Source organism: Thrips palmi, unplaced genomic scaffold, assembly GCF_012932325.1.
Source record: "Thrips palmi isolate BJ-2018 unplaced genomic scaffold, TpBJ-2018v1 HiC_scaffold_7, whole genome shotgun sequence".
Classification (NCBI taxonomy): Eukaryota; Metazoa; Arthropoda; class Insecta; order Thysanoptera; family Thripidae; genus Thrips; species Thrips palmi.
In genome coordinates, this window is record NW_023144634.1 from 3,765,652 (window position 1) to 3,777,352 (window position 11,701).

Sequence of the window (11,701 nt, forward strand, 5' to 3'; positions counted from 1 at the left end):
GACGCTGGCACAGCCTCGCTGTTTGACGCGGGCCCACACCCTCCTGTTTGACGCTGGCACAGCCTCGCTGTTTGACGCTGGCACAGCCTCGCTGTTTGACGCTGGCACAGCCACGCTGTGTGAGGCTGGCACAGCCTCGCTGTTTGACGCTGGCACAGCCTCGCTGTTGGGCTGGCACAGCCTCGCTGTTTGACGCTGGCACAGCCTCGCTGTTGACGCTGGCACACCCTCGCTGTTTGACGCTGGCACAGCCTCGCATTTTACGCTGACAGATCTTACTCAACTCGCGTCAGATTTTCCCCTATTCTTGACCCTACCCTTCTTTTGGGAAAGGGGGAGAACATGTACTCCCATGCTGGTAGGGGAGTACAATATCCCTAGGGACCAAGTACTCCCCTGCTAGTGGGGGAGTACATTGGCCCTAGGGATGGTGTACTCCCCCCTTAGGGAGAGTACACCATCCCTAGGGATAGTGTCTCCCCTACCTCGAGAGGGGGGAGTACTTTGACCCTAGGGATAGTGTACCCCCGGGAGACACTATCCCTAGGGTCAATGTACTCCCCCCTCTCGAGGTAGGGGAGTACACTATCCCAGGGATGGTGTACTCTCCCTAAGGGGAGAGTACACTGTCCCTGGGGATGGTGTACTCCTGGGAGTCAATGGTCACGAGAGTATAATGCCCCGCCCAGACCTGGCAAGGGGAAATCACTGTGAATTTCGGTGTACCAATCCAATGAATTTTAGTTGAATTTCGATGAATTCCAGTCGAATTTCGCAGAATTCCAATGAATATTAGAGAGTTTTACATGTTTGATGATTTTCGGTGAACAAATTTGGCTGGAGTTATTTCCCCTTGGTGCTACGAGGTGGGCCAGAGCCAGAAACCCCGAGACAAAGTGAGAGGTATGCAGTCCTGCCAGGTACTGCTTCTCCCAGGACGAGGGGCCGGAGGGGAATGGTGGGCGTGTTTGGGTTGGTTATACTGCATTCTGTCTCGGGGTTTCTGGCCCATTCTACAAACTGAAGTGTGTACTCAGTATGCATCTACAGATGCATACTTATAAGTACACATCTACAGATGCATACTTGACAGGTATGCATCTGCAGGTGTGTACTTATAAGTATGCATCTGCAGGTGTGTACTTATAAGTATGCATCTGCAGGTGTGTACTTATAAGTATGCATCTGTAGATGCATAATGAGTACACACTTCAGTTTGTAGAGCACCTGATGCTACAGCGCATCGCACTACATCGCGAGCACGGACCGGACTCCTGGAACTTCCTCCAAGTCGAGGCGGAGTTCGCACCTCGCCGTCGTCAGGGCAGTGCGGCAGTACGGCAGTACGGCACACGTGGGGGCAGTGTACTGACCTCCACGCCGAGCCTTCGCCGTCCGACATCACAAAGGCAGAACCAGGGGGGGGGGGGGGGCATTTTCCCAAAACAAACTGGCAAAGCAATCTTCGGAAACGTTCCGGCGGAGAGCACCCCGGCAAAGCGGAACCAGTAACAGTACGGGGAGCGGCGAGCGCGGCGAGTGCAGCGAGTGCGGCCGCACCGAGAGGCGAGCAGAGGAAGCACGCGTTGCGTTGCGCGCCGGTCGTCCCGGGGGCGGCATGCCCGCGGCCTGCCGGGCCGGGGTTCGCGAGCAACGCCAACGACACCGTGTCCCCTACCTGCCGCCGCCTGGTGCACCCAGGATGCGTGCGTGTTGCGTCCGACACGCGCTGGGCGTGGCGGGGCAGGCGGTGCAGCCCCGGGCGGGGCAGGCCGCGCCACGAGGTACACGAGGTGGCCGCCGCGGGGGACGCCCCGGGGGCCTCGCCGAAGAACAGCCCACCGCGATGACCGCCACGGCTTGGCCGCCTGATGCGCTCCCAAGGAAAAAATGAAGCAAAGCCGAGCGGACGGCGGCGTCCGAAGCGACTGGCGGTCGACGCGGACGCTGGCGGCCGAGGTGGGGCTCCGCGACTGCAGCGGACACCGCGCCAAGCGCACAGTGGGCCAGAAGACCGGTGGAGGCAGCCAAAACTCTAGACGCGTTTTGATCTCCAGAGTCGTTAAATGGGACTCGAACCGAACGTGTGACCCCACCAATGGATTGCTTCCGAACGAGGAATCCATTTGGGGGGGTCCCCCGCTCGGTTTGAGTCCTGTTTATCGACTCTGGAGCTCAAAACGCGTCTGGAGTTTTGGCCGCCTCCACCGGTCTTCTGGCCCACTGTGAAGCGCCACGCCGCCGGCCGCTCCGGCAACACAGCGCCAACTCGGCGGGGCCCCGGACAACGGCAGGAAAGCCCCTTCACGGATACGCGCTTCTTGGCCGCGGCAGGCACCGTGACGGCCGGGCCGGCTTGGTCTGGCTGGGGCCACTCCGCGGTCGGCCGTGCCGTGCCGTGACCGAAGGGGAGGGGGCGGGGGCACTGACTACAACAAAGTCGCGTCGTGTCCCGCGCGCGGGGCTCGGGGCCCCGTGGGGCCCTTTCTGGCTCGGTCCAGCCGGGTCGGAGCCCTCGCTACAGTCTCAAGAAACGCGTTTCCAAGCCGTCGGAGACAGAGAAACGAAATGTGTTTGAACTGCCTAGACTCAATCCTGTTTCAATGAAACATTAAAGGCAACGCATAGAATAAAAATCATAAAATGAATTACACAGTGGGAACCACCAATATTTTTTTGAGACGCTCCTATAAGAATTCTTCGAATTTTTCTAGAAAAATATCAGAGGTTTTTCTCTGCGAGGAAATTTTGTGCCTTACTGTATCGACTCTTTACGTCGTCGAACCTGAACTCTGGCGAATCTGGTTGCCGATAAATTGGACATCCTGAACCCCTAACGCTCATTCGATGGAGCAAACCGACCGGGGCGGGAATCCGAGCTGGGTGCGATTGGCCGGAGCCTCGCCTGAGAGCGAGTGAGAAGATTGTTTCGAGCTTCACCGGAATGCGAGGGAGACGGCTATGTCGGCGCGACGCGAGCCGGTCCGGCTTTATTGGTATTTAATTGAGCCAACATGATGAGAGTCTTTGACTGCAAGCTCGGCGCGGCTCCGCCATGGCTCCGCGATGAGGCACGTGCAAGGGAGCACTGCGGCGCCACGGGGGACGGAAGCTGAGCGCGGCACTGTGATTCGAACCAGGCCAGGGGCGGCGGCCAAGGCCCGGGCGCCGCGCACCACGCACAGTGGGCCAGAAGACCGGTGGAGGCGGTCGAAATCCCAGACGCGTGGAGATTCAGAGCCGCTGTATGGGACTCGAACCGAACGTATGACCCCACCACGCCCCACCAATGGATTGCTCTCCGAATGAGGAATCCATTGGTGGGGTCACACGTTTGGTTGGAGTCTCATTTAGTGACTCTGGAGTTCAAGACGCGTCTAGAGCTTTGGCCGCGCCACGCCCTGCCCGAGGCCCTGCCCTGCCCCTGGACGTCGGCGACGTCGGCCACCTCACACAACACGCATGACTACGCCGACGCCCCTATGGGGCTTGGACTCACACAGCGGGGCGTCCAGGAGCAGGCGAAGAGGTTCGAGCAGAGTTCTCGCGCCCTGCCGCGCCACCTCCGCGGCCACGACGTGCAGCAGGAGCAGGCGAAGAGTCTCGCGCAGCGATCTCGCGCCCCGGCGCGCCACCTCTGTGGCCACGTCGTGCAGCGGGTGCAGGCCGCGACGGGGACCGCGTCGACGACCTTGACGCCCTGCACGAGGTTCACGAGGTGCGCCTGGTCCGCCGCCAGCGTGGACGCCGAGCCGGCCGAGCCGTCGGCATCGCTCCGCAAAGCCACCTCCACCTCCCCAGCCAATGAGCTGCAAGAACGGGCAAGAAGGACCAAGGCTGAGTTGCTGGCTTAGCGCAGACCTGGGATCGGCCGCCAGGGTCTGAATTCGGCTCTGGAAAAGACGGCAAGAAGGCTTCCCGACGAAGAATCAAGGCGAAGAGTTCCGCGCGAAACCGTTTCGCGTCGCTTCGGCTTCGCGTCTTCGGCTTCCCCGAGTGTGTCCCCACCGAGGCGCCATCTTCACGGCGCGCTGGGCACAGTGGGTCAGAAGACCGGAGCAGGTGGCCAAAACTTTAGACGCGTTTCGAGCTCCAGAGTCGCTAAAAAGGACTCGAACCGAACGTGTGACCCCACCAATGGATTCCTCGTTCGGAGAGCAATCCATTGGTGGGGTCACACGTTCGGTTCGAGTCCCATTTGGCAACTCTGGAGCTCCAAACGCGTCAGGAGTTTTGGCCGTCTCCACCGGTCTTCTGGACCACTGTGCTGGGGAAGGACGAACTGATCGGCGCCGCCGTGCGGAAAAACGCACCGATGTGCCGGATAGGCGGCGACGATCAGTTGAGCGTGGCACACATACACAATCCGGAAACCTTTCCCTGGATCGTGGCTGCGGCTCTTTTAATCCCCTCTCTCTGCCTCCACTTATTGGCGCGCTCACTCGGGCCAAAGCGCCGCCGGCGAGAGGGGCGCTGCGAGTAGGACTAGGTCAGAGCCCCAGGCTTCTAAGTGAGCACGGAACGGCACGAGCGCACACAGTGTGCCTCACACGCGGTCTCGAAGGAAGTGGGTAAAGAAGCGGAAAGACAAGTTTGATTCCCCCCCGACTACGCTAGCAACACACAACCCTATTGTATCACCATTTCAAACTGACTGTTGTACATATTTCGAACGCCGGAGTCAATAAACGGGGTTGTCTTTTCTAAGCTGGAAATTAAGCTTGGATTTAGGTAGGTTCGGAAGCTTCCCCCTTTCTCGCAATTTACGCCGTGTGAACGGCTTGGTGGCGCTCTCTCTCTCGGCTTGACAAATGTCCCAGAAAATGGGCGGCCAGCCCACAGTGGGCCAGAAGACCGGCGACGGCGGCGGCCAAAACTCTAGACGCGTTTTGAGCTCCAGAGTCACTAAATGGGACTCGAACCGAACGTGTGACCCCACCAATAGATTGCTCTCTCAACGAGGAATCACACGTTCAGTTCGAGTCCTGTTTACCGACTCTGGAGCTCGAAACGCGTCTAGAGTTTTGGCCGCCTCCAGCGGTCTTCTGGCCCACCGTGCCGCCTCGGCCAGCCTCTTCCTGCACCGCGGCGTCGCGACGCTGAGGGACGCTCAGCGCGTGGGTTGTGGGAGTGCCGCGCTTTGCGCGCTGCACTGCGCCGGATACCGTAAAATCGGACGCCAACTTGGCCCACTCCGCGACCGGTCTGACTAGTGAAGCGACGGACACGGGGCGGACGCGGCCTGCGTGGCCTGCTCTGCGCGTGGCACGGCCAAGCACGGCACGGCGAAGCACGCCAGGGCGCTCCCCAGACCCGGGGGCGTTCCTAGCGCCAGCGCGCCCAGCGTTGCCGGTTCGAGGGAAGCCCCCCTGTGCGAGAGTACCCCTCTGGAAATGGTCATTTTCTAGCAACGACGCAGACTCGCCTGGGGAACTCTCCGTAGCAGTGTGCCAGTGCCTCTCCGATGAGAACCGTGGCCTGCATTGAGCGCAGCGTGCCGCCTGCACTCCGTACTCCAGTGACCTTTCAGGCACCCTTACCCTTCGTTCATCCGCCGCGCCGCCTCCGGCCCGCCCGCCCCGCCCCGCCCCGCCCCGCCCCGCACACTGACCACTCCCGACTCCTTGGCCGCCACACCCCCGCGACACGCCTCCTGCCGACCCAGTAATCTGCCTACATCCGCTTCGCCGCTTCGCGGATCCCCGGCCACCAGCCAGTAGTAACGGAGCTTCCGCGAGTTCAATCCCCGCCGCCGCGCCTTTTTTCCGCTGCGATATTTCTTTGTTGGAAGGTTTTTGTGGTCGACTGTCGCCGGCGGGGAAGGGCAAGGCCGGGCGGAGCACAGTGGGCCAGAAGACCGGCGCGGGCGGCCAAAACTCTAGACGCGTTTTGAGCTCCAGAGTCGCTAAACAGGCCTCGAACCGAACGTGTGACCCCACCAATGGATTCCTCGTTCGGAGAGCAATCCATTGGTGGGGTCACACGTTCGGTTCGAGTCCCATTCAGTGACTCTGGATCTCAAAACGCGTCAAGGGTTTTGGCCGCCCCACTGTTGGTCGTCAGGGAGCGCCTGCGAAGTCGAGATAGGCATCCCTGCACGACACGCACGCGCGCAAGCAGGAGGGTGGCCCGCCTCGCAGGCGCGCTGCGCTCCTCGCCGTGGAGACCCTCAAGGTGGACCTGAACGTCGTGGGCTGGTCAGCCTGTCGCAAGCGGCATTGTGTCGACAGGCGGACGGACTCGCTTGGGGACTAATCGCAGATTCGACCTAATGGCGGGCCGGGGAATGACGTGCCAAGGACCGCGATGGTCCCAGCAGGACACGCTATCGCTCATCCCTCCCTCGCCTGCGATGATTTGGACCTCGAGCCGAGAGTCGAGCATCGAGCACAAACGGCAAAGAACCGCGACAATAATGTTTACCTATTTTGAGTGGGTGTTTTAATTTTACCTCCAGTGACACCTAAACGCACATGCGTCAGAGAGCGTTTTCAACAAGTCAGTTAACGCAGCCCCAAAGCCAATAGCATTTCTCCGGGCCAAGAGCATTTCTCTAGGCCAAGAGTCTCCAAGCCAAGAGTAGCTATCCAGGCCAGGAGCATTTCTACAGGCAAGGAGTATTTTTCCAAGCCAAGGACATTTCTCCGGGCCAAGAGCATTTCTCTAGGCCAAAATCACACAGGCCAAGAGCATTTCTCCAGGCCAACAACACCCAAACCAAGACGAGATATTCCTCCAGGCCAAGAGCCTGCAAGCCAAAGCCAAGAGTATGTCTCCGAGCCAAGAGTATGTCTCCGGGCCAAGGGCATTTCTCCAAGCCAAGAGCATTTCTCCTCGAGGCAATCACCCTGGAGGTGGCGGGTCGGGTCGCGGGCACTGCTGGATATGCAGCCAAGGCTCGCCGCCGGCTCGCCGCGCCCCATGCGACTGCGCTGCCGGCGCTGCCCCAGTTCTCACTCATGTTCCACTCGGAATCGGATCAAACGCTGCGGGGGCGTACGGCGTGCGCGTTGCATCATGGCCTTGTTGGCCCGACCGGCCCGGCCTGCAGACTGAGAGTCGTTCGCCTGTCTCTCTCGCACCTATTCGGGACGCCCTATGAGTGCGAGAGAGACAGAGCGACTGAAACGACCCTCCGAATGAGTCTGCTGGCGCAGCGTGGCGCAGGTCGTGCGGTGCCTACTTTGTCGCTGTGCGCCGTGCCATGCGGCCGTGCCATGCGGCCGTGCCATGCCGCGGCACGCGCCCGACTCGGTTTCCTCCTTTATAATTGGCCTTTCGGGTCAGGCATGGCTTTGGCTGCCTTTGGCTGCCTTCGGCGTTGCCCAACGAGGACCGAGCCGATAGCGAGCGACCCCCCGCCGAGGCGCGCCGAGGACCCGAAGGCGGGCCGCGATGACCGCCATTATTGCAATGGGTTCCTGTCGCGAAAATAAGCCGCGGTTCTAATCGGCTTGAAAGGCCAGCGTGCGACAAGGATGCACAGTGTCGTGGATACTCTCGGACGCAGCGCAAACCAAGTTCGGAACGGGATAGCGATCAAAAGCGACCCAAAGGGAGTCTGCGAGACGCCCCTGCACTGCAAGTCCCCTGCGTTCAATTTAGCAGGACTGGCAAGGCAGCATGCAAAGGCATGCAAATGAGTGGGGCGAGAGGACAATGAGTCCGACACTGCACTGTTCACTGACCTGGCGTTGCTGCGGCGGCGGCCGGACGACGATCCTCTGGACGGCGACGCCGCGGGGCTGGGGCCGCTGCTGTCCGAGGACGACGACGAGGAGCTTGACGAGCTCGACGACGAGAGGTTGGCGGTGCGGTGCGAGGGCGTGCCGACGGCGGAGGAGCTCGTGGAGAGCACCGTCCTGGACGAGGGCCGCGACGCGGCGCGACCGCACTGCCTCACGGCGCCGGGGGTGGGGCCCGCGGGGGCGGAGCGCGGCCGCGGGGTGCTGGTGACCGGGACGACGCGCTCCGTGCTGTCGGCCAGCAGCACGGCCGCGGTGCTGGCGGGGAGGTGCGGCAGGGCCACGTCGGGCGGCGCGCTGCGCCGGTTGTCGGGGTGCTGGTCGGCCAGGCGGAAGTGGCGCACGCGCCTCATGGAGGCCCGCAGCCAGGACGACGGCCTGGAGCGCTGGCGCGGCGTCGCCGTCGCGGACGTGCCGGTCGCATCGGCGTCCTCGTCCGACCGCTCGTCGCACTGGTAGCTCCAGTTGGTGGCGCCGCCGTCCGCGGGGCCTCCGGCTCGGCCTCCGGCCGCGACGGCCCCCGTTGCCTCCAGCATGGCGGCGGACACGGCACTGACCGGGCGGCGCGGCGACCCGGGGGACGCCAGCCGCGGCTCCGGAGCTGGAGCTGGAGACTCCAGCGTGGTGGGGGCGGCGGAGGGGCCGGAGTCGTGCGGCGTGCATGGCGGCGGTGACTCAGGCTCTGGCCGACGCGGCCGACGCCCAGATGCCGCCGCCACCTCTCCCTCTTCTCGCTGCCGCCGTTCCTCCTCCTGCACCCAGCTCCAGTCGATGTCGTCGGCCCCACAGCTCGAGCTGCAAAGGCAGGGCGAGCTCGTTAGGACCGGCAGCAAGAAGCCAGCAAAACGCCGGCAAAAAGCCGGCAGAAACACAGCAGAATCTCGCGCGTGCTGACTTGAGATAAACCACCAACTGCTCGCGCCGCAGAAACTTAATTTAAAGATAGTATCGGGGGGCCTTTTTATCACGCTGAATTTCTTTCTTGTCGTTGGTTGGTCGGGCTTTGCTTCGTGCATGAGGTGGCGGACTGTTTCGGCAACGCGAGGCTTGCGGCGCGCCACTGCGGAATTCCACCGCACCAAGCCTCCACTGCTCTTCTCCTCTACCGTGTCTCTGCCGCCATCCGCGAAGCTTCCCGTGATCGGCCGTGCACTCACCTCCTGGGCCAACGTCAACGGGACGCGGAGTCGTGCGGGGCCGCCGGCTGGAGGGATACTTCCTCTGAAAGAGACTCGTGGACAACGGCGCCGCTTCATCAGCTTCAGCAGCCCCGCCTCAGTGCAGTTCGTCGCATCTGCGGCGCAGTCCCGCAATGAAGAGGTTCGACAACTACGTGAGGAGCAGGACTGGCGCCATGCTACACCGCAATGCATCCTCCACTGTCTCCACAACACTCAAGGGTCCAAAGGCAACGAACCTCACTTTCCTCAACCTGGGATGGGTCATACTTCCACGGAGGTTGCCCCATACCCCCCCAGTAGAGGGTGGCTGCCTCAGACAAGACACAGCCTGCATTTGAGGTTTGCAGTCTGAGTTCTGTGTTTGTTGTAGTTGCTTACTCGAACGCTAAAGGTCTGCTGAGGCCTAACAGCGCCGATGACGATGACGAGCGGCGGCAAGCAAAGCCAGCGCACAGCCAGGCCGCGGCTACTTGACTCACTTTGACACGCGATTGTTTGGCCGGAATGCCTTTCTCCAATGTGCGCGCGGGGGTGCTGGGGGAGGGGGTAGGAAGGGGCGGGGCGGCGGAGGAAGGCAGCAAGGCTGTTCACACAGGGGTCGTTGCGACACGGCGCCGCGGACGCAAAGAAGAGCAAAGAGACCCTGGACGGGCTTCACCCCGCCCCGCCCCGCCCCGCCCCAGGCCCTCGTGAGACAGCGGTGGCGTGCGGCAGCAGCCTCCGTCCGGCTTTTGAAAGTGTAACGCCTCGGTCTGTTCTGGGCAGCGCTAGAGATTAGCCCGGAGATGGCGGCACCCCGCCCCACCAAGGGATGTGTCTCCATGCACAGGATGGACACAAGGCTTCCGTCCGGGTGGCGGAAGGTCACCGAGGGCAGTGCCCAGGACGGGCCCAAGACAGCGCTCAGGACAGGGCGCTAGCAGGAAACCCCAAGGGAAAAGGGCACTAGCGGCAGGAAGCTTCTGGGTGGCGATAGCGCGCCCAGTCCTACCGAAGGGTTTCCAGCGCAGTTCCGCGCGCTTCGGCGATACCTATGATTTACCGCGGACGAGGGAAACCAAACAAAAGAATACGAACCTGGCCGGAATTGAATCGAACTTTCTAGTGGCGCCGCGTTTTGAAATGGAAACACCCTGCTCCCTGCTCGCGGATTCGGGTGGCCTTCTTTTTCGTTCCGTTCCGTTCGTCGCTGCACAGTGGGCCAGAAGACCGGCGCCGGCGGCTAAAACTCCAGACGACTTTTGAGCTTTGTCGCTAAACAGGACTCGAACCGAGCGTGTGACCCCACCAATGGATTCCTCGTTCGGAGAGCAATCCATTGGTGGGGCCACACGGTCGGTTCTAGTCCCATTTAGCGACTCTGGAGCTCAAAACGCGTCGGGGATTTTGACCGCCTCCAGCGGTCTTCTGGCCCACTGTGGGCTGCGGCGCGCGGAGGGGCTTCCCTCTGCGGCCGCGCCTGTCGCTCCAGTTCAAGGCGGCCGGCGTCCGCCTCGCTGGAGGCCGAAGGCATGGCCGAAGGCCCCGGCGTCGCCCTGGCGGCTAGGCCGGCCCGGCCCGGGCCGTCCTTCGGGTGACCGCCCATTGAACTAGAACTAACAGGTGTAGAACAGATGCCGCCTGGGCGACTAAGGCCGCAACTCTTCCGCGCGGCCGACCAGCAGTGGACTAGCAGCGGACGGGCCACCAGTCAAAACGGAACGGAAATTCCGCGGGCTGGAGGCCCTGGAGGGTGGGGCTTGGAGCGGCCGCACAACGCCTCAGTGAGAAAGGGAGCTCGGTCGCCGGGGCGGCAGTCGCTTTAGGATGTTTGGGGACACAAGATATCCGAAAGAAAGAGATTTCGTCGGATTTCGCCAGATTTCGACCGATTTCACGCCCAAAATTTGCTTGTTTTTTGCCTATCGTTTCAGGGAAGATTTCAGATTTCCATAGATTTCCGGCGCTTCAGTGGACACATGATTTTTTGATTGGTTGCCCCCTATCCGTTCGCCTTCACTGTAAGTCTTTTGTTGGACGGAACTTTGAAACAAAAACAACAACAAGGAAAGCAGCTGCGGCCGGCCCGATGACCGCCAAGCCGTGTCGTGCGGCGCGCCGGCGCGGGGCCACCATAGGGCGTCTAGGCTTCGCAGGGCAGGGCAGGCAGGGCGGCCTCTGGCCCCAGTTTGAAACGAAGCGACGATCGCTGGAGGAGAGCGGCAACGAAAAAGAACCGGCGACCTTGGGGCTCCGCGCCGTGCCGCGGCGCAAGCCCGGGGCGGGGCGGGGCGGGGCGTCACGGAGCACGACGCGGGGCCGGAGATGGGCAGCAGCAAGCCAGCGCCTTGCCGCTTTTGCACACGCACTAAGTGTTATTCTGGAGGATGATTTCAGTCAGAGCGACTGCTCACAAAACCACAGCGCTGTGGATACCGCGACCGGCCTTGACGCGGGCAGACTTAGGTTCAACTACCGACAGGCAGCCGTTTTACACGACGCAAATACAACGCAAGATTTTTTTGGGTTTCGATTTTGGCTTTGCACTGGCCGTCAAATTGGTCACGTGTAGGCGGGTTCTTGTCACCTCCCCGCCTATTTGCAGAGTGGAGCTGTCTCAATCCGGTAGGTACCCGTTCGCAGTCGCACACTCACACACTCGCAGCAACACGAGGCACCGCCAGTAGCACCCCCCTGCGAGTGCCGCGACTTGCAGACGCCGAGGGGAGGGGGAAGCAGGACGACCGCCGCCGGGCCAAAAAAGGGACGACAATTTTGGGGGTGGACGTGGGGAGG

The 11,701-nt window shown here is 61.8% G+C and overlaps 1 protein-coding gene across 1 annotated transcript in view; it reads right to left on the bottom strand.

Annotated features, from left to right (window-relative positions):
• Nucleotides 1-7,810, bottom strand: part of LOC117652720 (sodium- and chloride-dependent glycine transporter 1) — a 35,400-nt gene extending 27,590 nt beyond the window's left edge. The window contains exon 1 of the mRNA XM_034397813.1: nucleotides 7,689-7,810. The gene's annotated coding sequence lies outside the window, so the exon portion shown is untranslated. The remainder of the gene's footprint in view (nucleotides 1-7,688) is intronic.
• Between the last annotated feature and the right edge of the window lie 3,891 nt (nucleotides 7,811-11,701).